The following is a 27,648-nucleotide window of genomic DNA, read 5'->3' as shown; positions in this document are numbered from 1 at the left end:
TGTTCCTCTCACAGAGAGACAAATGGGGAGACAAAAAAAAAAAAAGTAGAGTGCCTCATGATACCAAGAAAAATAGAGCAGGGTGGAGGGTCAGGAAGGAGGCAGGGGAGCTATGTCAGACGGGGAAACAGGGAAGAACGCCCTGACACACTGACATTTCATCACTTTTCATGATGACATGAGAAAGTGATACAGCTGTGCCCAGTGCAAGGTTCGTAGATCATTAAACGCACTCAGTAAATGAGTACTGTTACAGTAATATGCTCTGTGCATTCAGCTACAGTACTAAAGATGCCGAGGCTGCCAACCTGCTTTGAATCCAACCAGGCTCTAACTGCCTTTGGTTCACTCATCCTGTGGTGTGCACTTGTGGTATGGCAGGAACAGAGACTAGGAGCACTTCCCCAAGAAGGGCACATCCCCAAGAAGGTACACACAGTGGACCAGGGCAGTGGGGTGAACGGGGAGGCTACTCCATTGTCACAGCTGCCAGGATCCAATACTTGGAGATAGAGGGGGTTTTGTCATTTCCTATGGCATGATCTACCTCAAGATCAAGAAAATCTGCTATAGTCTAATGCACAAAACCTTTGCTCCAGTTATTATCTGTGATACCTTTCTAGTGGGAGACATGACGGGAGCTGTTTTCATTGAAATGGCCATATGCACTATTCTGGCAGCAACAGGTTAGATTTAAGGCACCTTAGGCTAACTACTTCACACACTACTTTATTTATCCATCATAACTGCTGGGGTAACATTACCGTTCTCACTGCAAGATGAGAAGCTGAAGGCCATCAGTAACTCAACCAAGGTCATGTGGTTACATGGTGGTAGAACTGGGATCTAATCCCCGACCTGTGATCTAGTCATTGTTTCTTTCTTTTCTTTTCTTTTGGTTTTTTGAGATAGGGTTTCTCTGTGTAGCTTTGCGCCTTTCCTGTATCTCGCTCTGTAGACCAGGCTGGCCTTGAACTCACAAAGATCCGCCTGCCTCTGCCTCCTGAGTGCGGGGATTAAAGGCGTGTGCCACCACCGCCCGGCCTAGTCATTGTTTCTAAAATGAATTATTTACCCTTCTTACACCAAGCAATATATTTCCCTTTACTCCAACTAGAAATAACAAATATATGTGGGATTGTACTTGTTCTGCATTCTAATACTTATGCATGTAGCAAAATGTAACATAGCTCTACTTGTAGAAGATGTATACACTGTCTTGCTCTTCTGGCATTATCTTGACATGGATTACAGAAGTATATTTTCAGAATCGTCTACACTTAAGAGTTTTGAAGGAATTATTATGTCATATTCTTAAAACTCTTATAATGAACAACAACAACAACAAAAACAACAACAACAAAACAGTTTCTGAAAACCTATCATTTCCCACTTAAGCCTACAAATAACCCAAACAGGAAAAAATTTCACTTTAGAGTTCTTAATTTACTGTGCAACAACGGCTGTTAGAATAAAAATCAGAGTTTCTATGAATTTAGCTGCTACACAGTCCAACTATAAAGACTATTAGTTTATGCTTGTTCAAGATATGGTAAACCTGGGTAGTCAAGTCTATTTTACTGCAATGATAAATAATCGTTCCAGTAGAACTAGAGCTGCTGGAGTTCCCTATTTAACGAGGTAGAACAGAAAGGCATGGAACTTGAAGAACCCAGATTAGTAGATCAGAATAAGGAACCTGCACTTACAGTCTGCTGTCCATTTTAATTCCAGAATTGTTATTGACTCTAATTAAAATTCTGTAGATGGGAGAGCTGAATGTTTCTAAGGAACTCAGAATGAATGCTGTCTGCCAGCCATCTCCAACACCCTATAACCACACACAGCCCGCCTGTCAGAGAGCTGGTGCAGACATCTCGGGGCACACCACATTTGTCACTGTGGCTAATATCAGAGATACGCAGCTCTTTTTTCTTAGCACACAAAAGCAAGATATGTAATTCAATGCTCAATTTACCCTTGTCTCACAGGAGATTTTTCCCCGCTAATTGATAGAAATTAAGCCATTAATCAAGCCACTAGCCATCATTCAAACCAGGGAAGATGAATACAAACTTTCATCATAACCACCTTCCCCATTTTAGTGTTCATTAGCATTAATTTTTAATGCAATTATGCTATTCTTTTACGCTGAGCTCATAAATTACTGCTCTTTTGTTGCTGGCTGGCCTTGTAAAATCCAAACTAATGCTTTGTGCTCTGATCTTAAAGGCAATTACTAGGTTCTTCTATCTTTTATATCTTTGCATCCTCAATAACCTTTATATATAACTAATATCCATGAGTGACTATGCCTGTTTTTCAATTGCCTTAATATAAATCTTGGTATATGTAAGTGTAGTCAAATATAGCTATAATAAACACAGACACATATCACATACATTATAAAATACAGGTATTCATATAAAAGTAAGATCTCACAAATTCATACTGACATTTAGGTTCAAATATAAAGATATCTTTGTGATTTAAGATAAAAATGCAGTGCATTATTGTATCAAAGTTACACTTTTCATAACAAATTAGGGAAAACAGGAATATTAACAATGGCTGATCAAACATTTACATGAACAACTATTCAAAACAGAATAACTGAAGTGTCAAGATCTTTAGGTTCACAGCTTAGGATAACTGTCTTAGGTTAGACACTGTATATTACTTATTTATTTTTGTGGTGCTGAGGATCAAATCCAGGGCCTTGCACATGACAGGCAAGTTCTTGTCCACTGAGCCATACCTCCAGCCCTAAACAATCATTTCAAAAAATATAGAACTTGAAAACCAACAAGAGAGAGGTAAAGAGTAATAGAAGACTAAAAGATTCATTTATCCTAAGGTATGTTGGTAAGTATATATAGTAACTCCAGAGCCTTATTTTGTAAAGGGGAAGTTGAGGATTAGGAGATCTCGATAAAACAAAAAGACATGTTTTCCAGAAGAAACATTGAGTCTACACAGAAACACATGCATATAACTTTCTGTCTCCGATAAGGCAACAGGACACACGCATGTCCCAACCCCCACAGCACTAGTGATGTTTACTCTCAGGTGTGAAGAAGACAACAAAACAATTTCCAGTCGGCCTGATTCTTGCAGCAAGGCCTTCGTCTCTGTCTGCAAGTTATGCTCTGCATGCACTCGGGTTAATGAAGGAACATTTACTGGGGAGCTGTTGGAGTGCTGGCGTTGGTGTCAGTCGGCTCAGCTTGGAACCACACAGCTGCAATGCTCCCCAACACTGTGGAGACTGGAGTAGGCAATGGGAAGCATACTCAAGAGCTGACTGGAATAAACATTCACATTGTTAACTTCTTAAGACAGACAGGAGATGATGATGGTGGCTGGACTTTGTCTTATATTTCCCTTCCTGACCAGTTCTTTGCTTTCTTTTGAATAAATAAAAAAGTCTGATCTGGATCAGGAGCAATGAGGATAAGGACAAGCTAATACCTGGGATGTCTTTATATCAGAAGTGGGTACTTAATGAATTTGTATTTGAACTTCAAAGCAGTCAGTAAAAAGCTATGAGTTCTAATACATTTTATTTTTATATAAACATGGTATATTTGGACCTAGAAATTTAGGGGGAACAGTTACAATGCCAAGTTAGGCCTTAATGAAGCTTATTTTAAAGCTGTAATTTTAAGTATTTATTACTAGTATTTCTTTTAAAATGCTGTATTACATTATAGCCAAATACTCAGTTTAAGGGTGAAAACAGCATGTTCTTTCATTTGTCACCACCCTCCTCTCTCTGTTTGAGAGACCAAAGTTGTGTATAAAACTTCAAAGTATATAAATAACCACATATAATCATAAGTATTCACCATGAAATAGCAGAGATGCAAAGACTAAGGAATCACTTAGTGTAGTATGTGAATCATGTAAATGAAACAAAAGACTGAAATATGGCTTAAATTTCCAAATGGGGGATATTATTTATTACCCCAAGTTACAACTGTGGGGATCAAACGCTCTGACAGATGGAAAGACACTTTATAGACAGGAAGTCTCTACACTTGCTCATCATCCTGCCAGCTCCCACTCTGGCAAATGCTAATCTAGGTATCACCAGGATCAAGACATACAGGTTCTCCACTGTCACCCAAAACATCCCTGCTCCTCTCCGGTCTCTCCCTCCCTATCTTGACCTGAGTCCTCACAGACTTGCTCACTGCCACTAGATTCTGCAGGCTCTAGAATTTGACATAAATGGCACATCTGACTCGTCCACTGAGCATGCTTTTGAGATAAAACCACATTGTTTTTATATGTTTCAGTATGTTCTTTTGGTGATGGCAGAATTCTAGTATATGGATAACTATAATTTTTCCCATTTGTTTATTCATCAGTGGATGTAAGCTGTTTCTGGTTTTGTGTAATACAGTTAACATAATATTCATGGACAAACTTTTCGAAGGACTTTTAATTTTATTATGTGTCTGATGTATATGTTCATAGTGTATGTGTGGAGGCAAGAGAACAAGTTTTCAGAGGTAGCTTTTTCTTTCTATCTGGGCTATGAGGACTGAACTCGGGTCATCAGATATGCATGGCAAGCACTGTAACCCTCTCGAGACACCTCAGTGTCCTGTAAAGACATTTTTATGTGCTTTGCTTCTCTTGCTAGTGAATATTACCTTAGCATTAGAGTGGATAGATTCTATGGTTTGTATGTTGAATTGGCAAGTTGGATGTGGATGTAGTTCAAAAGTAGAGAGTTTAATTAAGGTCTGAGGCCCTGGATTCAATTCCTTGCACTATCACCCCAAATTGCCAAACCACTTAAAAAAACAGCTGTGCCACTTTACATTGCTACCAACAGTGTATGAAATAGTTGTTCAAGCTCTTCCACATCTGGTTAGATTTTAAATTGTAGTATTTTAATTGGCAGACAGTGAGATCTTACTGCTGTTTTAAATGTGTTCTTTCTGGATGATTAATGATACTTAATTTTTTCATACAAATATTGGTCACTTGGTAACTGAAATGTATGTTCAGATTGTTCATGTTAAAATCATATTCCTTATCTTCCTATCATTGAGTTAAGAAGTTTAAAAAATTATTTTAAATGTGCCTCTAAGCTATTGTACACATCTTAAGTATTATTTATGGAGCTTTTTTGTACAATAAGTCCTGATATCATGGGCTGTTTTTCCATGTTGAATACAATTAATCAGGCTGATTCAAGGAGAATGAGTCTTATTTGCTTCAGTTTATTGTTGATAACTTTAGATAAATTTGAATCTCCTTGATGATGCTATAAGTATATTATGATAAACCATTCATATGAATTGTATGCATAGCTGGCTTTTTTAAAATTAACACATTTTGGCAAAATTGCCAAATGATTTTCAATTAAAAAATAAGACAAAGAGTAGCAAACTTTTTGGTTGAAAATTCTAGATCAGTAATGATCACATATTTTATAAAAATGGAGAAAATTTTCCATAATTTAAGCTATTTATAATACATTATGACATCAGTAGAGAAAGCACGACCAAACTCACATTAGCTAGAATAAACTGAGGCATACATAGTGCCATTCAGCTCCAATAAGGAGCAGGGTATAAGGAAGAGGTGAGGGAACCAGAAGACGGGAAATGAGAACCATTCCAGTCCTCTTCAGTGGCTGTAGGGGAAATCGGCTTCAGGAATGAAGTATTATCAATACTGACCATTAATTTGCTTTTACTAATAATATTTTTCAAGATAAAAACAAATAACAAGGAAGTTCTGCTCTATTTACAGGTGAATTATGTCTGGAAAGTTTGTGCTAACTTTGAGTTTCACAATTAACTGTATTGCTACTCAAGTTTTCCCACTGAAAACTCCATTCTTCTGATTAGGATACTGTTACTATGTGTGACCCTCTGGACTGGGGAGGCAGGTGATCCTTTAGCAGAGATGAGTTTGCTATTCCATAGACACGAACAGGGCTTTTAGGATGGATAGATCTGGAGGACACGACCAAGGTGGTCAAATGGGGGAAGAGTCTAGGATGAGGGGGTTGTAGAGGAGAGCAAGTAGGGCAGTTTAAGGAAGGTGGGAGGTGAGCAGCCTTTTCAACAGCTCTGAGCCTCCCAGATACAACTGCTGGGAACGAGTGTGGGAAGACAATAGCTCTAGGGCATGATTTCAGAGCACAGCAACGTAATTTGTGAGCGATTTACTAATACTCTCCACATTTGACTGTTCAGGATTCATCCGACACGCTGATACATAACTGGTGTTCAGATGACACTTGATCTTTGCAGAGGACAAGGCAGCAGTGTTAGCAGCAGTCACTCTGTGAGTATCTCAAAGTGTCAGCAGAAATCTGTAATGAGCCCACGTAAGTGGAAACCTTGCACACTTCTTAGGTGCAGGCATCCATTGGTGGGACCCTGAGTGTGCAGTCAGGGAGCACCACTTAGCCTGGATGAGCATGCCACTCTAATTGAGGAAGAAACAGTGACAAGTATAGGATAACAACCGATCCATAACTCTAAAATCTATGTGTCATATACATATGGATGTCCATATACACATACATGCATGATATACTCCAGGATTCTCAAATTCATTTAATTACCACAAACTATCATATTACAAGGTAGATACTAAAAAAATTGACAATGAAACCACTGCAAACCCACAATTAATTTTAAACATTTCAAGAAGAGGTTTTACCAGCTGACTCAGGGCTTGATCCTGGCAGCCAGATGGACAGAGGGTCAATAATCCAGAAGCAATGAGACAGCGATTATCCAGACAGTAAAACAAGTCCCTGGGAGCAATTACTGTCCAACATGCCAGAAAGCCATTTGACCAAACTGCTCTGAAATGGATTTAGAAGGAAAGTTTCGGTGTTTGCCTGCTGCCCCAACCCCACAGTTTTGTATACTACACACATTCACAAAACTTACCGACAAAGAGTCTTTGTTCAAATGTATGTAACTGCAGAAAGGAGGAATCTCCTATGACTGCTGAGGGAATGCACTCGGTCTTTGTGTCTCCTTATCCAGAGACACTGCCCAGCTGTAAGCTCAAACAGAAGCTGACTGAGGAAAAAAACTGATCAATTGCGCTGAAATTTTGCACGAATTGCAATGGGTCATACAAGTATAAAGTGTGTGTGGGGTCTAAACAATCTGGTTTAAGGCCTAAAAAGAATAGTGTCTGTATCATAGTAACCACTCACAAGAAAGCCAGTGTACATGCTGAAATGAGGAAATGAATTATTGAAGAGACAAACTGTTACGGCCAAAGAATTGTTCTTTATTGGGAAAGAAAACTTTGAAGAATCTCTTTCTCTTGTAAAATACTGGGAAAAGAAAGAATTTCTAGAGTACATATCTAAATGTTACTGGTTCATTGTTCATTGTTTTTGAAATTACTTAATTCTATTTCTTCCGTTCTCACTATTAGAACATCTTCCTTTTTTTTTTTTTTTGGTTTTTCAAGACAGGGTTTCTCTGTGCAGCTTTGCGCCTTTCCTGGCTCTCGCGCTGTAGACCAGGCTGGCCTCGAACTCACAAAGATCCACCTGCCTCTGCCTCCCGAGTGCTGGGATTAAAGGCGTGCGCCACCACCGCCCGGCTTCCCTTTTTTTTTTTTTTTAAAGGTATTTATTTATTTTACATCCTGGCCTCAGTTTCCCCTCCTTCCTCTGTTTCCACCCCCCAAACCCCTCCTCCTACATTTTTGTTTAGGAAAGGGTAGGTCTTCCCTGGGTATCAACAAAACATGGCCTATCAAATTGCAGTAAGACTAAGCACCTCCCCATGTGTTAAGGCTGTCAAGGTGACCCAGTGTGAGGAATAGGGCCCCAAAAGCCAGTAAAAGAGTCAGAGACAGCCCATGTTCCTGTTGTTGGGAATCCCACAAGAGGACCAATCCACACAACTGTAACATATATACAGAGTGCCTAGGTCAGTCCCATGCAGGCTCCCTGGTTGTTGGTTCAGTCTCTGTGAACCCCTATGAGTCCAGGTTAGTTGACTGTGTGAGCCTTCCCTGGGTGTCCTTGACCCCTCTGGCTCCTACAATCCTTCCTCCCTCTTCTGCAGGCTTCCCCGAACACCGCCTAATGTTTGGCTGTGGGTGTGCATCTGTTTCCATCAGTTCATGACAGGGTACATGCTTGGTTTCCCTTCTCCTTACAGCCCTGCGATGCCTCATTTTCCCATACTGGATCCTGTAAACCTGAGGATATACCAAGGCTCACTCCTTTGTATATGTACTCTCTAGGTGACTTATAGTTCACACCATCTAAATTTTATGACCTTTAAATTATACACCTGATGACCCCTAAATCATTAGCTCTGGTCTTGACATATTTTCCAATCTCTAGATTCATCTACCATAGCCTTATTATTTTCTCTCTCATCTCATAAATTCAATTTATCACTTACAATTGGCTTCCTGTCACATCTAGAATAAAATTCAAACTCCATACCCTTACTGTGGTGGTTTGAATGAGAATGGTCCCCATAGGCTCATATATTTGAATATCTGGTTCCCAGTTGGTGGACTGTTTAGGTAGGATTAACATGTTTGGCCTTGTTGGAGGAGGTGTGGCCTCGTTGGAGAGGGTATCACTGGGGGTTGGCTTTACGGTCTCTCTCTGTCTCCATCTCCCTGTCTCTGTCTGTCTCTGTCTCTGTCTCTCTCTCTGTGTATGTGTATTCCTGCCTTTGGATCAGGATGTGAACTCTAGCCCATGCTTACTTACCTGCCTGTCACCCGCTAAGATGATCACGGACTAACTCTCTGAAACCAATTAAATGTTTTCTTTTATAGGAGCTGCCTTGGTCATAGCGTGTCTTCACAGCAACAGAACAGTAACTAAGATACTTCTTTCCAAAGCCACAAATAGTGTGGCTCCTTTTCAATTCTTCAGCCAAATCTTTAAGCATTTCCTTAGTTATGCTGTCTGCTCTGTGGTTCTTCAGCACTCCACCTTGTAGGGGATGTGTCCCCTCCATCAAGAATTCTCTTTGGAGGACAAGTCCTGGCCTCTATTAGATTTTCCTTCGATACCAGCTTCTCAGGGAGACTTTCCTAGAACACCTGGTCTGTAGTGGCCACTGGCTATGACAGCAAATAGGAAAGATGAAGGCATATTTTGGACGTAGAGTCAACAGAAATTTTGAGGGAAGGGAATAGAGGAACCAAGGTTGGTTTTCAGTTTGATGAATTAGGCATTTAGACAAACCAAGGCTTGGTCACTTAAAAGAGAAAGAGGGTAGAGTTCAAAGTTCAGTTTTGAAGATGACACACTGAGACACCTGTTGTTAAAAAACAACAACAAAAAAGAAAGTCTCCCAAGTCTGAGTTCAGAGAAAGCTTAATCTAAAGAAATAACCTGGAAGTAGAAATAGGGACAGGTAAAGCATATGATGAACATCACAAATTTACCTGGAGGAAAACAGAAAAGCAGAGGTCTGAGTTTTAGTTAACAAAGACAACTGGAGAAAAAAAGGGCTAAGACTGCTGGAAAAACACATGAAGTAGTTTGAATGTTGCTGGAAGGCAGAATATAAAAAAAAATTCACTAGATTTAGCAAAACAGAAAAAATATTGGTGATTTTAACAAAAGCAAGCAGCTTTATTAAGTGTATTAAGTTACATAAGGTAAGTTACATTTGGAAGGGCATGATGGGTAAAGCAACACTTCTTTTCTTTAGGAGAAAGACAGTGAATTGAAAGCTATCATGTAGCAATTTCCTCTGAGACAAAACCTTCCATCTTGCATGGAAGCTCATTAAGCTTAGGAAGTATCAACTCAAAGGCCTTAGGAAGTCCCTGAAACTGACCAGATATATTAGTCTCCTTCCTCAGCACACATAAGCAGTAAGGACTGCTGATACACTCTCTTAGACAAGGAGAGTTGCTAGAAGATTCTCAGACCACTTGATCCACTAAGAACAGGCAGGGGCTAGCCTAGTTGCTTGCAGAAAGCTCAGACCAACTGAGCTGACTTGTTGAGATACTCTCCAGTTAGTCAAGCTGCCTGCAAGTTATGCAGTAAACTCCAAGGTTTCCAGCCTTCAAGAACCATCACACATCAGGGGTAGGTTTTTTGGTCATTCAGTTGACTTTGAGCCATTTCTCTTCCTGGAAGCGACCCCTTACCTATACTCCTGTAAGTAACCCCAATAAAACTCACTGGTTCACTGAGTTGGACGTACTTTGGTCCGACAACAGTTGTTATCAGTTCCCTATCTGTGGTTAATAGACTTTTGTTCATGTCTCCCTAGGAATACTGTTACACAATGGATGGATGGCTTAACATATCTACTTGATGAAAGAAATGAAAGAGAAACTAGTCAGCTATAGTAGTAGTAGAATTACTTGAGGACAGGTATTTCTAATTCTCAGGACAAGCTTTATTTACTATAACCAGGGCAGAGTATCATTATTTGAAAGAGTCAAATGTGAATCATGTGCCACAGAATAATCAAAATCACTTCCCCTAAATACTCACTAAAGAATTTGACAAGCATACCAGTTATTAGGTGGTGTCAAAAACAACAACCAAAACCCAAACCCACACACACACACACACACACACACACACACACACACACACACACACACACACACAAAACAACACTATGTAAAATATAATGTAATAGATATTATTTTTGGTGTAGGGTATTTGGTACCATACTGCTATTTTCTTATATTAATTTTGCAAAATGAATAGCTTTCTTAATGCAGCACGAAAAGGAAAAAAGTGTGGTGCACAGCAATAAATAGTAATTTTTGAGGGGTAGCAGGGTAGCTAGACAAACATGACTGAGGTACATGCTAGCTAACTGATCATGTTATTACCTACAGAGTAATACAGAGCTAGAAAGCGATTAGTAGGCTCTCACTGTAGTTACTTCTTCCAAGGAATCATCTGAGTTTATTTCAAGAGTATTCTTTATATTATAGAGTCTACAGGGACATATTTCAACCTAATCTCTATTAAAAACAAATGCAAACACTGATAACACACTGAAAGTATCATCTTATGGTTTTATTCTAACCTGTTCTGTAGGGTCAATGGAGAAAAATTAGTGAAAAATTATATATATATATATATACACACACACACATACATATATATAATTTGATATATGTATTTGATATATATAATTGATCCATAAAAAAAGGGTAACATAAATATTAAATCATTTATGTTTATATCTGTCAATATAACATATCTGAAATGTATAAATCATATTCATAAGGGAAACAGTGACATTTATTCAGCATATATATATTGTACTACATATAATACATATAATATGTAGCATAATATATATTACGGAGAGTTCAGTAAGGAAAATGAGACTAGGGGATAAATAGAGGAAGAGAGTAGAAAGGCAAATGTGACATGCACAGTCCTTCCCCTCTTCAAGGCATGAAAAACTGAGAAATAAAAGTTTGAGAAACAGTGCTGGAGAGATGGCTCAGTGGTTAACAGCACCAGTTACTCTTCCAGAGGACCTGGGTTCAATCCCCAGCACCCACATGGCAGCAAACAACTGTCTATAACTCCAAGATCTGACATCCTCACACAGATATGCATGCAGACAAAACACCAATGCAATAAGATAAAAATAAATAAATTATTAAAAAATTTGAGAAACCAAGGATAAGGAAACAAATAGGATGGGGTGGGACATAGAGCTCTGTCCTAACACACTGCACTAGTTGACTAGAGCCATGCATAATCTGGTGACTGTAGATTCGACACTGATTAAGCTTCCAGAAGCAAAGTCCAAACTATCTAAAATTCCTTACTGAAAAAAATAATAAAGTGTTTTCCAAAAAGAAAAACCTACAATAATATTTAGTGCACTAGACTAAAAACTAAGATAGTATAATAACTCATATAAAAAAGCTTTTGGTTGAAATTTGAAAGCTAATGTGAGGCCCTAAGTCTGCCATCCTAGCTACTCAGTAAGCTGAGGCAGGAGAACTAACTGAGCACATGAATTCAAGGTCATCACAGACAACACAGACATGATATTTCACACAAGAGCAAAACAAAACAAACAAAAAAGAAATTTAAAGCACTGTTGAAACTCTCCTTCCTGACTTTCTGTTTTAGTCCACAAAACCTAATTCTAATCTTACCATAAAACAGGAGCTCTCACAATTTATTTCATACACAAAGACCACTATTTCCCTCAAGTGCTTTCTCCCCCGAGGATGCTGCCATGAATGCCTTTTCCTTTAGAACACTGGACATTCCTAATAGCAGCTATAAAAGTCTGCTCTGTGGACAGTCCTGTGGCAGTACACACCGTCCTGAGATGGCTGAAAGAGGGCTTGTTAGTGACTATGTAAGGACTCTATCCACGGAACACACTCTTAGTTTCAGCCATGCTAAACTTCATTCCATTCCTAACTCTTGAAGAAACCATGTTCCACATTTCATGTACGCTGCTTTCTTTATCAGCAGATCTTCCTATTTTTAATCTACACAACACTTTATTTTTTCTTTAACTCTTAGCTTGGAATTTACCTTCTCCAAAAAATTCATTTAGCCTAAACACCATGAGAAACCCTAAAATGGAATTCTGTTTACAGTTCTTGAGTTCTTCACTCAGGTTAGATGCCTATCACCTAGTCTTCCTGACTTGAGGTTTCTTTCTGCAAAAGTTAGCTAAAATGCTAACCCCTATTAAGCCCCCTTTGAATCTTTATAATGTACAATAGTTTAAACTCTGAACATACCATTTATTTAATACTTTGTAGATTACAGTAGTGTATGCTTTGACCCACTAGGTGATATAATACAGAAGTAAGAAAAAGGTGTATTCCTATTTAGCACATAGTAGGGACCCTTAACTGTCAGCATGCTCAGTGAATTGCTACCTAAAATTAGTCCTACAGTGGAAGCTGCTGTAAGAGCTTGAGTCATTCTCATGTCAAGTGAGGGTTAATGTAGGAAGACCTTCAGCATGACAGGTGCTTCCAGTGACCACAGTCATAAGCAACACGAATCCCACAAGACAAAGACTGCCTCATAAAAAGTGCTGTAGTAGCTATATAAAGTCATAAATAAAATAGTGTATTATACAAAAGTTCTGGCAGTGATCTGGTAATAGATGTTGACTGAATTGATTATTCACTGACAGTACTCAACAGAGTCCTGCAAATGCATCAACTGGGTAATGAACAGCTATTAAGTTTATTGATTTTCTGATTTCCATTGATACCTAATAGGCTGAAGCTACACATCAATATTTGTGTTAGTAATACCCAAGAGCTCACAACTCTGACAAATGAAAACCTCAAAAGTCTAAACAGTATAAATGAATGGAAATTTAAAGGCCAAACCTCAGAACTGAAACAAAATAGCAAACACAGGAATGTGATAAACTTAATAATTCAGCAAAGACAGCATTCATTATTTCTTTCCTCTAACAAACGTTTGTTCCCTGAGTCCTAACAATGGAAGCCTTTCACACTACTTCCTCCCACAGTCCAGATGATTTTGTTTACATAGTGTTGAGCTAACACCCAGATGAGCTTCTCAAGGTGCTTTCACACACTCAGTACTCACACACCCCGTGAGAGGTGCATTGCTTTCTTCATTTTTCACTTGAATAACTGAAGCTCAGTGAAGTTAGATGATACAACCAACCTTACTTAACAAGGAAACAGAAAGACCAGTATGTGAACTGAGGTCTTTTAAAAAGTAATAAAAAGTCATAATCATTTCCTCCTTCTGCCCTTTCCATTTTCACTGTATAGTAGCTTACATTCTTTAACTACACTATTATACATTTCTGTAGTATATATTCCATTTTGTGTTTTGCCCTTTCATCCCCACTTAATAAAATCTTTCTCTGTTTTCCCCAAGGGCCAATTCTTCTATTTGTTTCATTTGAAATACTCTTTGCTGACACTCTTGTATTCCTCATAGTTCTTAGCTGTTATATAATTGTATTGAACCACCTTATGGAGTTTTTGCTGTTGATTTTACAGAGGCCTAGCCATTCCCTTAAATTCTTGAATTACACTTATCTATTTATTTATTTACTTATTTGCTTTTTGTGTGCATGTGTATAGTCATGCCAAGTCATGGAAAGCTAGTGGAGGTCAGAGGACAACTTTATGGAGTTAGTTTTCTCCTTTCCCTGGGTAGGTCCTTGGATTAAACTCAGGCCCTCAAGCTTGACAATGAGCACCTTTACCTGCTGAGAAATTTCACCCTTGTTGTCACCATTAAATAGGTTAATTATAGCCAGGCGGATCTCTGTGAGTTTGAGGCCAGTCTAGGCTACCAAGTGAGTTTCAGGAAAGGCGCAAAGCTACACAGAGAAACCCTGTCTCGAAAAACAAAAACAAACAAACAAACAAAAAAAAAGGTTAATTATTATTGCACAAAGGGTTTCCACTAACAGGCTTACCATAGTTGCAAGTAAGCACCAAAATATGGGCTGGCCTTTGAGTATTCCATATGCTAAGCTATAATGTATATACTGAGCACCTCCACTAAAGAATTCTTAATACTTTAGTGGCCCCCAGGACCCTCTGGGAAAAGGTGATACATTTTCAAAGCTCAGACTAAATCACTGAGCACTTACTTTCAATGTCTCTGCTACCTTTTGATTATCAGCAAGGTCTACCACAGTGATCCCAGACCAATAGCTGCAGTATCAGCTAAGTACTTGTTAAAAACAAAATTATTGTTCTGTATCCCAGACTTTGTCTACATGATTTTGAGAATTACTGGTCTATCCTGATTAAAGAGAAACCTAATTTCCCAAGTAAGTGACTATGAGACATATATAAAATCAAGGTTAAGTGCTGATTCAGAGAAAGGATAACAATTTATAATATAAATTTAAGCTCTAACTGTATCTCTAGATATATTTATTATCAGGGATATAAGATTAATATTCAATATCTAGGGCAAAGAAGCTAGGCAAAAAGAATATGGTTGGTACAGATGTCACAAAAAGATAGAAAATCTCTAAAATTCTTTTCATTCTGCATGATTTTTTTTCTATACACACATGTGTATATATGTACACATCATTTTATTTTGGTATTAGAACTACTTTCTGATGCTGATCTAAGCCAGAGGTGAGCAAACTTTTTCTGCAAAGGGCAAGACAGTAATTAGTTCAGGCTGTGTAAGGCACAAGTTCTGTTGTGACCACTTGATTCTGTAGCACCAAAGTGACCTTATACACTATAAACAAATGCGTGTGATTTTATTCCAATAGAAGTTTACTTTTAAAACCACCCTGTGGGATAAAATGTGACCAAATGGCAGTCGCGTGCTGATCCTTAACTTAGGCTGTGATTAAAACACATTTCTATTACCTGTACTTCTTGAGTGACTGGGGGCAGTGTGTACAAAGGCAGGATCCAAATGTTGCATGAATAATTCACAAAGACATTGCTTTCTGTGAAAAAATATATGTACTATGATAAATTAAGATTCTGTGTATATTGCTGAAGGCATTCACAGAATTAAATTTTAAAGAGAATCTTTTGCAATGAAAGATTATAAAATGCCCACTTATGCTTAAGTTGGTGATATGCATTTAGTAAGTATTCACTAAATATCTGTTGACTTAATGACTAGTGAGCTTTGTAAAAATGGTAATATTCTCTGTCAGCTGTCATTTGGAATCAAGTTTAGTGAGGAATGTAGCTCAGTGGTAGAGTGCTTGCCTTGCATGTATGAGGCCCTGGGTTGAATCTCTGGTATGGGAAATAAAGGAACTAAGTTTACTCTTTAAGAAATGGACACGGAGACACTCTATTAAAACACACACAAACAACACAGGCATGGAGTACACAAGCTGTGTTAGAACCCCAGCTCTAGTACAAATGTAATTATGGGAAAATTATTCTCCTTCCCATGTCTCGGTTTCCTCATCTGCAAAACGCCATTCACTTCAGCGGGTTTGAGTACAAAGGCCAACAGGGACACAGTGGAGGCACAGTTCTTGCTGCTTGGTAGGCCTGCCACATCCTCTGCTGTTTGCTAAGCAGGCACCAGCACAAAGCACTGCAATTTCTTTAGAACTACATTCCAATTATAGGGAGAACACTCCAAGACTGACGCAACTGAACAGTCACAAACATTTTATCACTTAAGACATCCACTCCACCCTTATTTTTTCAATCTATCTCAAGAATGAGTTATTCTTTCTAGTCTTGAATTTTTCTTCCTATTTTTAGTTTCGTGGGCTACAACAAAATCTATTCAATGTAGTTGGACATGCATGCCTTATTTAACAAATACTATTCAGTTTCTCCTAAGAAAAATATCAAATAATTATACATGGAATAACCCGATCCACAAATAAACAAAAACAAAACCAACCTCAACAACCTCCCATTATGACATCGAGTTTTGTTTTATTTTGTTTTTTGTCTGCATAGGATACTGGTGCAAAAGTACTAGGGACAATTTTAAGAAGTAAATGAAAAAAATTAAGGCAGTAAAATAGATTTTTTTTTATTTAAAAAGCTATAGCACTATTTCATTGTAACTCAATAATAGTTTCTCAATAATTCCCTTTAATTTTTTTCTGGCAGGACAGGTTCATGATTTTTTTTTGATAAGACATTCACTTTAGCCGGGCAGTGGTGGCGTATGCCTTTGATCCCAGCACTCGGGAGGCAGAGGCAGGCGGATCTTTGTGAGTTCGAGACCAGCCTGGTCTACAGGGCGAGATCCAGGGAAGGCACAAAGCTACACAGAGAAACCCTGTCTCGAAACACCCGCCCCGCCCCAAAAAAGACATTCACTTTAGTATAACTATCTCAATATTCTGCAATTCAGAAACTTAGCTTCATTATCTTTCAGAGGTTTAATAAGATATCAATCTCTTCCCTTAATTTGCTATCAAATTATCTTAAAATTTTTAATCTATTAAAATTATATTAAAGTGACAACAGCTTACTTATAGTTGTGTAGAAATATGTAATTATTTAAAAACATTGATGTTTTGCTACAGATCAACTTCCTAAGAATAATTTCTTATATAACAAAAGTAGATATATCTTAGATACCATATCTATTATATTGTTATAAAATACAGTAATTTGAAGTACTTATTTATCTATTAGTTTATTTCTTCTAAAAATTTGAAAATACACTGGCATATAAGGTATTCTATAACTATTTCATATTGTTCTATACATTTTCTTAATTTGTCCCACATTCTTTTCTTTGTAAAATGTCAATGAAAAGATTAAGTCTACATATATAGAGATCACAGTGAATGCCAGATGTTGAGAGAATCTCCTGGGATGAGGGATTCCACACCAGGTGGTTGAACAGCCTAATGAAGCCACACATGCTCGTGAGGGACACAGAGGGTGGGCGTGGAGGGGCCTGCTCTCATCTGGTCATTTAGGAAAGACTACAGAAAGATTTGAAAGCAAAGTCAAAATGAAATGACTCAATGCCTTATTATTTCTATCGATTGTTTTCTGCTAAAAGTTTTAAAAATTCACCTGAATTAAAACTAAAGAAAGTAATCTTTTCCATATTCTTAAGTGACGAGATGACATTAAATCTATCTCAAACCCCTCTAACAAGTGACAGAAATGAGAATAATCAGTTTTGGAAAAGAGAGATTAAAATACAAGTTAGGAACTTACTATGTTTCTTATATTGAAAGATTTACAAATGTGAGTTCAGCTTATTGCTTTGACAACAAACTTTAGTAAATGGACTAACCATAAGTCTGACCTTAGGCAATAACTAATGAACCTGAGAGCATTTTAATATATTTTCTTATCACCAAGTGAAGCACTTTAAGTTATTATAGTCAGGCTGCATGACCTCATACAATTGAATCATGCTAGAGGCAAATAGGCTAATGTCTTTGATAGCAATTAGATAAAGGCAGGATGTTAACTTGTACTTTAAGAAGTGTTAAACAGAGGGACTCAACTCCTGGTTTAACATAGTTAGAGATAACCTACATATATAACAGCAGAGGTTAATATGGCAATGGCCTCTTTCACCTGTCAGAAGAAAATTAACTTTGTTTTATTTTAAAAATTATTAGGTTATTTTATTTTTATAAAGGATACATTGCTAGTTTCTAAGAACGTCATGATCTACTCCAAAATCAGAGCAGCTCCCTTTAATGTTTATAATTTCCAATATACTTAGCATTAGTTGAACAACATCTTCTTGTCGGTTAGAACCAGAGTCATTAATCTGAGCTGAACATGGCAGGTCACAACAGTGAGATCAAATGATAAAACAGTACAATAAAATATGAGATAGACACTAAAATCTATGATGTCATTGATTGTGATGCACAATTCTAAGCTCAAGTATAAGAAGTATACAATTCTAAATATAAGTAGCTGTTAGTTAAATTATTTTCATAATACTCTTATTCCAATTTTATGGTTATTAAAAGAGCTCTTTCAAACTTAAATTTTTGTTATTATATATCACTCCTGCACAGATATAAAAAGACACAAGGGAAGCAACTGATTAGAGCATTTCTAAAACTTCTTCACATCAGATAAGGATTCTTTCCAATCTTTGAACTTATGACTGTTGGTGTCCACATCTTTGTTCAAAATAACATTCTGTCATCAGAAGTATTTGTCAAACTTCACATTATACTATGCAATGGGTGTGTGTACACAAAGATACAAATCACAATCATAATCCATAAATACATACAATTATGGAAACATTAAGTTGTACTTCAAAAACATGTACAATTATATAGCAATGAAAAGCAAATTTTAAAAATAGTATTTCTAAGGCATCCTTGCATTAGGGCATTCCTAGTCCCTCTCTTCCCCGCCCTGCCCATGTTTTGACAATCATTTAGTACATTTCATGCAGACTTTGTTTTTGAGACAGGGTTTCAGGTGGACCAACCTGCCCTTGAATCTGCAATGAGCCTGGAATGAGCTTGAGTTCCTGGTCTTGTTGCCAGCTCTGGAGTGCTGAACTTACAGGCACTTTCTTAACTGTTATCTAATGTGTTAGTACACCAGAGCAAGGGTGCATTTCTCTTCCTCAAATGGTTCTTAGAACACTTCTTGATAGCCAGTGGAGGGCTAACTGGCACTTTATGTGGCCAAAATAACAACTAAGCTCACCACTGAATAGACAAGACATCAGTGCTCAACTGCTGTCTGGTGATTTTAAGTTGACAGTAAGATGAACTATCATTTCAAAGATATTAAAATAATTTTAAAAGTTATGCTTTAGCCAGCCATGATGGTGCACTAGTCAATCCCAGCACTAGGGAGGCAGAAGCAGGTGCATCTGTGTCAGCCTGGTTTACATGGTGAGTTACAGGACAGCCAGAGATACATAGAGAAATCCCCTCTCTCAAAAAAAGTTATGCATTTGTTTGACTGCTTTAGCATCAAAACAAAACAAAAGTATGCTTTCATAATAAAGAAATATGGTTTAATACTTGTTTAAGAATTTGTAAATATTTTGGTTGGACATCATTGCACGTTCAAAATAGCTATAGAGGTTAGGTAGCTACTAGAGACCAAGTGGTGAAGAGGAGGTCCTCTGGAGAAAAGGAAATGGCATACAGTGTTATTAAGAGGGAAAGGGGAAGTCAGAATAGGAGGATCAAATGGAGAGGGAGCTGGGAGAGCAGAATAAAGGAGAGAATGTAGAGAGGGCCAACTAAGACTGGAGGCCTTTTGAAAAGCCACATGGAAGCCTGCTACTGTAGAAGCTTCTTAAAATATATACACATATGAAAGGAATTTAAAAGGAGTCACCACATAACAGGGGAGAGAGTATCCCAAAGAGACACTTGATGCTACCAAGTTAAACCTTCAGTGTCAGGAATGGGTTACATCTTGTTGAGTCATTGGCTAACGGTCCCATAGAATCTTCCTCTTCAAACATCACAGGCTACTGCTGAGGCTATTGGTTACCCTCCACAATCTGATGGCAAGGCCCTACTGCTGAAGATACAACTTACTTATTTCATCACAAATGGAGAAATCAAGCTGGGGGCCAATTAGAAGTTTCATTCCTACTGACTAGTGTTCACAGTGCTACTGGAGGAGAAAAGTAACCATCAATATCACACAGCCACTGAACTTGTGATCTAGAACAACGCGAGATGCACTGGTGCAACGGTGGCACAAATGCTGTGAGAGTCACCAACCACTGATGGGATTGAAGGCCCATCCCATGAGATGGAACCCGTGCCTGACGCTGCTAATGTGGCCACAAACTTGAGATTGAATAGGCTAAGTGTTTCAGGAACACAGCCATAAAATGACTCCTAAGGACCCACAGATCAGAGCATTGGTCAATCCTCATTAGAGAAGCTTCTTCTTGCAGTAGATGGCAACTGACCGAGGGACTCATGACTGGAGAATGTGCAGAGTGAGAGATTTTAGAGCATCCAGCCCTAATTGGGATGTCTTTATCACACTCCTCCCCATAAGACTCAGGGATCGATGTGGAAGAGGAAGCAGAAAGATTTTTAAGAGCTAGAGGTGGTAAATGACACCCAGGAAAGAACATCTTCCAGATACAAGAGGATTAATACACACACGAACTCAAAGAAAGTGTGACAACATGCACAAGATCTACAGAGGTTCAAATCAGACAAAAAAATCCCAGTACTGAGAAAGGGAAGCAGACACAGAATTGTGCCCCTAAATTATAAGCTATTTGCAATTGAAACCTGCTGAGAAAGAGAAACTGTTTTCTTCAATGTCATTGGATATATCAACCACACTCCAGACAGAACCCATGCCTAGAGTAGTGAGCCAACATAAACAGACTTCATGTTTTTTTGCTTGTTATGTAGGCTTTTTGTTTTGGCTTGTCATTTTTTGGTCTTATTGGGTTTTTTTGGTTTGATTTTCATTTTTTTTGAGAGAGAGAGAAAGAACATGAAGCTGGTAGGTAGGGAGATGGGGAGAATCTGAGGCAAGTTGGGGGAAGGGGAAAAATATAAAATATATTGTATGAAAAAAATTTATATAAATTGTACAAAATTATACAATTAAATATTCAAATAATCAGTGATGGGTTATAAAAGGAGGGGGGGTCAGTTTTCTTTAAGGGTGTGGCTCCCTGGTAGGTCATATCACTCCAATGGAAAAAGCCATATCCAAGAGTGTTTGGGCTGCAGAAACTGGTCTTGATGGATTTAAGATAGAGAGTGAGAATATGAATTTGGATGTGTAGGAAAGGGGGATGGATCAGGGAAGAGCTAAGGGGGGTTGAATATGATCAAAATACACTGTAAAAACTTAAGGAAGGAATAAAAATGAGAAAAAAGGAAAATGATTAACTATATACACAGAACTATTTGTTCTTACATTATGTGGTAAATCAGCCGGTTGGAGTTCTTTCCAAGCACTCAATTATGCAAAAGATCATGCAGGAAACTGCAACCACCATAGACATTTTAGAACACATGTAAGTTTTGGGGTCAAATATGAAAAGTACAAGGTGTTAGAAATCTAGATATTTTAAAAATAAGGCTCAGATTATTTTGATGCAGGTCATTTTTGGAAACACTGGTCAGTTTTAGATTTGGTTGCTGTGGAAGTCAAGGTCTAGACCCAATTGCTATGTCCGCTACATAATTGCAAAGTAGAAAAAAACAAAACAAACACACAAGAAAAACAATAAAAGGAGAACTGGGAATATAAAGTTAGAATGAGAATTTTAAGTTCCAGCTCTACTACTTAGTATCTGTAGGATCTTAAATCAATCACCTAACTTGCCCAATTTATAAAACAGGAACACTGCATATTCACAGGGCTACTGTGAGGGTATAATTATATAACCTGGCTAGGTATTAATTTTAGCAAAGGAAGGCGGAATAAACAACACAACAAAACAAAACAGTTCTTTCCCCTTCCTCTGCTACCACTTACTATATATGTTTACCCCAGGATTGGTCATATTGACAGATTTGAAAAATGTAAGCAATTTCTTCAAGGCATTCCCCAATTCTCTTGCCTACAAGTAATCTTTCCCTTTTCACAAACAGTCTACCTGCATTTTGTTACTAAAGCTTTTTTCTGCATTGTTTCACACTTTATGCACATGGCATATCTTTCTAATGGTCACAAACAGATGTATACATATACAGATGTGTATATATATACACACATATATATGTTTTTAAAGACTAAGGAGCTTGTCTAATTTATCTTCATAGTAAGAGCATTTAACATGGTGTCAGCAACAGATAGGAGGTTTTGCTAACAGAAGGATATGAATGAAAAACAAGGCAGGGATCATGTTTCCATACTGACCTCTCGTTTTGAACAACCATTAACTAAAAGAGGTCACTACAGCTCAATCAACACTAAAAGTCAGACAGGAGACACCAGACTGTGATTTATCAATTAGTGATTAGGTCAACTAATGGTTATTTGAAGGCTAGGATAGGAAAGAACCTTTAAAGAGTAATACATCGGCGTTTTCTTAGTCTGATAATACTGGTAATGGCTTTGAGGAAGAGTCAAGCACATAGTGCCACACAGCTTAAAAACCCAGAGAAATGATGGGCATGTTGGCTACTAAATAGATAAGTACTTACAATAAGACAAGACTTTTTCTTTGATGTTCATAAATAAGCATTTCTGATTAAATTCTTTTAAGTATTCTATGAATATTTTATATGATACAGATTTCATATTTACTGAGAAAGTTTTTCACACTGAATCCAGATTGTTTCCCTAATATTTAATGTTTCAGAGGAAAGCATCTTTAAATAAAAACTAGTCAGTGACAATCACAACCATCTGATTATGAGTCACCTTATATGGAAAATGATGTGCTTATGCACATTTATCACAACTCACAAGTATTTGGAAATAGATATCGGGACGACATATCCACAAATTTTAACTATGTGGTCAGATAGTTAGTTGTCAGATGTGGGACAACACACACACACACACACACACACACACACACACACACACACACACAGAGCCCGAACATTAGAGCTGAGAAGACGAGAGTTTCTCAATGGAATATGTAACCTGGCCCTAGACACATGACCTTCCAATCCATAGGAAGACACATTATCAGAAGCAGAACTAGTTGGAAAAGGATCTTAAAGATCTGGGAGTGCATTACATTTGTTAAACTTTCTGGTAGGATATTTAGTGCCATATAAAAGATTAAGATAAGTAAGTATCTTCTATTTTATGATTTAACAAATACATTTCATTGTACCTGAGTCTAAAATTAGAATCTCTGAATTTTATATTAATACTATGGCAAATATTCACTCAAGTTATTGATACACTTTCTACCATTTTTATGTTTCAAGTTTCCTACAATCATGCCTATTTCTTTATCTATATCCCTGCTTATAATAAGTAATTTAAAAATATTATTTAAAAAATTCTTCAAGGTGTTTAAAAATAATTTTGGAGACAAATATGGAATATTTCATTGAAAAATTTGTTTCTTCATAGAGCATAAAATATGCTCTGCCAGCAAACTGCCTGAAGAGATTCTCATGTATACATATTTAAGACTAGTGTGCACAGCTTAATCACAATTTTCCTACATTGCAGTTTATTTTTGCTTTTTACAGTCCAGCAAATTGTTATAATAATAAATGTGGATTTCACTCCATGTTCTGAAAGTCCTATATTCCAATGGTTTGCTATTTTCATTTAAAAATGGTAGTGAAATTCCCTTAATAACCAATAGCACCTTCCTTGTCTGTACTCACTCATGCTCCCTGCCCACGTGGGCCTTACTTCTAAGCCCATTGAAAATGGTGTTTTCCAAGCATGTGCCACATGACTTGTTCATATAAATGGAGCAAATTAAACTGTCTCCACATATATCCTATCACATTTGTAGTCCTGATTTCTCTCTTTAGCACGTGGCCAAGACACCGTATTATCTGCCTGCAGAGGTTGACCTCAGGATATTAGATTCTGCCACACAGCTCTCTTGTACTAAACCGAGGGGAAACACTTAATCACCCCTGCCTTTTCAGGAAAAAATCAACTTTAAATTTGCCATGATGAAAAATCAATAACCCAGTAATTGCTTGGCTTATCATTGCATGGAAGGACAAATTGGGAAGCGAAGCTTAGCGTCCACACAGATTTCAGTGAGACACATGGAGTTTCAGGATCACTAAGCTAGAAAAGGAAAAGGTCTCAGAGTGATAATTAAATCTACTCATGCTGATTTTCTGCCAAATTTATTTCCCAAGAGTATATAAAAATGTTTCACCGCTTTCAAGCCAGGCATAACTAATCAAATCAACATTACACCAACATACATACAAGAAACAAAAAATGCAAATGCAAGACTATAGATACCAGATTAATACTGATAAAAATGTTCATAAAATTACTTGAAATTTAAAAAAAATTGTTTTGCTCTATAAATACCCATTAATATTTTATCAACTAGCATGACATTCTAATTACATTATAACCTTCCCATTACTTTAAATGGTGAAAGTTTTGATTAAGCTATAAAATTTTAGTTATTCAAAATAAATCTCAAACTAGCACACATTAAGTCTTTTTATTCCTGGAACAATTGTTTGTAGCTTATTTCACCAGCTTCATTCTTCCCCAATGTAAATATATGCTGTTATGTATGAATCAGTCCATTATTCCACACATTTCACCTCATTCAGCGTAAGCTACCAGATCTGTTGTCTAAATTAGACTTCACACACAAAAACAGATCCATTGTCCAAAATAAAATGAGGACTATACATCATCCTTCCGACAAGGCAAATACACACCAAGAGAAAACATTACTGGAGATCCTTGGCGTTTAAAAATGACTCCTACTAATAGACCCGAATCCATGCAGCACATCAGCATCGTTCTAATGGAAGCGCAACACCATTAGACTCACACACTTGCACTCAGGAGAAGGAGGAGGAGGAGGAGGGGGAGGAGGGGGAGGGGGAGGAGGAGGGGGAGGAGGGGGAGGAGGAGGAGGAGGAGGAGGGGGGGGAGGAGGAGGGGGAGGAGGAGGACAAGGAGGAGCCTTGCTTTTTCTTTTGTTAAAAAATGATTTTATGTGTGTCCTTCAACTGGCTACTGGGAGTATGATAATTAAAACATTTAAAACGGCACAAGGCCCTCAGTCTCTAATCTGAAGCTCAGGTCAGCTGTCTGTAGATTCTAATTTGTCCTCCATTTGTATTCATGACAAGAAAATACTGAATATTTAACAGCAAACCAGCAGGAGGAGGTATTGTGGGCTTCGAGGTTAAATAATTTGATTTCTGTGCAGATTACATGTAACATCCAACAACTAATCTCACACCTGATTTGGCAATACAATTACAGTAACAACGATGCAGGTGCACCATCACCACACAGGGAAGAAATAAGAACTTTTCTCCTGGGCTGGAAAGCAATGGCTTTAAAGTATTGCACTGCTCACCACACTTCTGAGGCCACTTTTTCAATACAAAAGCAGAAATAACTTACAAAGCATGTCAATAGCCGCTGCTGCTGCTTTGAAGGCACTAGGAGCGCCTTCTATTTCAGCTCGCTCAACAGCAGTGAGATTTGCAAACAAAACACAGGTCTGTCAAGGGGCCTGCATGATGTCTTCTGGTCCAGTCTCCTGCCTTCGGGCAGGAATACATTGAAACAGAAGCTTTGTTTTGATCCAAGATAAACTTCCATCTGTTGAAAAGTCTAAGGGCTCTTTTAAGAGAATGGACTGTTTCTTAAAAGTAAGAAAACAGTGATTAGGCAGAAAACCAGAGCAAATCACCACAACTTCCTTATAAGAGCATGGATTGGATTACAAATGTTCTAAAACACGGGGGTGGGGGGTGGGGGTGGTGGGGGACACGGACAATGAAGCAAGGGAGGGAAGGAGAGGGAAATTAACATTAAATAAAAACCCTGTAGCATGGAATGCATGCCCAGGATATTTCAAGGAGTTGAAGAATGTACTTGAATTAAGATTTACGTTATATAAAGAGAAATCAGATTATTATACATAATCAAGTCAAATCATGCAGAAATAAAAAATATATTTTATAATTTCACCATTTTCCATCTTTTAAATTTATTTCCTGGACAAGACCATAAACAATTACATCAATCTGTTTTTTTTTTCCCCCCTCTGCTGACTGGTAGTTTTGTTTGTCATAATTATTGAACAAATCTGAGGACAAAAACAATGGTGAGGGCATTCAGGTATTAAGTAGGTGCTACACTATTTGAGGGTCTCACTGGGCCTTCTTACAACACTGACATTCTCCAGTGCCATATTTACGAAAATGAACTCCAGCTGGGTGTTGGGACAGTTGGGGCACACCGACAGTTTCAGCTAGCTCAGGAGCCTCAAGTGTGAGGACTGCCGTCTGTCCACGGGTTCCCTGTGCTGCATAATGTGGTGAAACCTTGTTCCCTCCACCCCAAAGAAACAAAAGACACTGCCATCTCTGAATTTTCAGAATTCTCTAAGGAATCATCGTCTTCCATTTTTAAACTACTACAGAAACCACTCTGTATTGGGCATAGCAAAGTGGACATGCAAGCATGGTAGCTGCCTTCTCCCAGTTCCCACTCTACTGGAACATACTGTCACTTAGGGGTAGCTGTGGGGAGTTGATCAGTCCTAAGAGGGAAAGGGACACACAAACAGCAGGCAGGACACTGGTCTGGACTTTCAAGACGTTTTCAACACACTGTTCACAGACAAACTTCCACTGAAAGCATACCACCTTCCTGTGCTTGGTTCCTGTCTCTCTTTACTTTGAGCTGGATTAGTTCTGTGCATCTCCTTAGTTTGCTCAGGGACCGGTGACTTCAATGTCTCTAATAAGATTCAGTGTTATTGGCCAGCCTGGTTACAACCTCACAGGCCTTTCCCGAGTACGTGATAGCTTTTGTTCTTTTGTGAGATTTTTTGTAAACATTCAGTTGAGACTCTGTTCCTGATTTCTGAGAAGACTAGAAAGTCATTAAGGGCTAATAAATAAGTCTTATAAAAAAATAAAAATAAAACTATTTCATTTTCTAGTAAGTTTAGAAAGTAGCAGGTCTCTTTATGGTCGTTTTTAAATACTTAAAAGCTTTGGTTTACCTTCCTATATGACCCCTTCCCTCTTTCCCATTTCCTTGCTTCTATATGCTTATACTTTCTAGTCCCAGTATTCTCCTTTCCATTTTTTATTTTTTTATTTTTTATTTTTTGGTTTTTTCGAGACAGGGTTTCTCTGTGTAGCTTTGCGCCTTTCCTGGAACTCACTTTGGAGACCAGGCTGGCCTCGAACTCACAGAGATCCGCCTGGCTCTGCCTCCCGAGTGCTGGGATTAAAGGCGTGCGCCACCACCGCCCGGCTCTCCTTTCCATTTTTATATCACATGTGTTCTATGTCTTATTTTAGTGTGTGTTTGTGTGTGTGTGTGTGTGTGTGTGTGTGTGTGTGTGTGTGTGTGTGTGTACGTACACGTACATGTAGAGGTCTAATTGGTTCTTTCCTTCTACCTTCATGTGATCCTGGAGGTTGAACTCTAGTCACTTGGCTTTCATAGCAAGTGCCTTAACACACTGAGTCATTCACTGGACCCTAATAAATAGGTCTTTAATAATATATATTCCTGAATTTAGCTATGTTCACAGAGCAGGACACAGGGTAAGTGAACATGGAGCAGGAT

The 27,648-nt window shown here is 38.0% G+C and overlaps 1 protein-coding gene across 1 annotated transcript in view; it reads right to left on the bottom strand.

The window, feature by feature from the left end:
- The window catches only part of Rsrc1 (arginine and serine rich coiled-coil 1), a 328,277-nt gene that overhangs the window by 16,342 nt on the left and 284,287 nt on the right, over nt 1-27,648 (bottom strand). The window lies entirely within an intron of this gene.

The sequence above is a fragment of the Peromyscus californicus genome, unplaced genomic scaffold (assembly GCF_007827085.1).
Source record: "Peromyscus californicus insignis strain IS unplaced genomic scaffold, ASM782708v3 Scaffold_9__1_contigs__length_137607984, whole genome shotgun sequence".
In the NCBI taxonomy this organism is placed as follows: domain Eukaryota; kingdom Metazoa; phylum Chordata; class Mammalia; order Rodentia; family Cricetidae; genus Peromyscus; species Peromyscus californicus.
The sequence above is the reverse complement of the archived record's forward strand: the minus strand, read 5'-3'. Positions and strand labels throughout refer to the sequence as shown.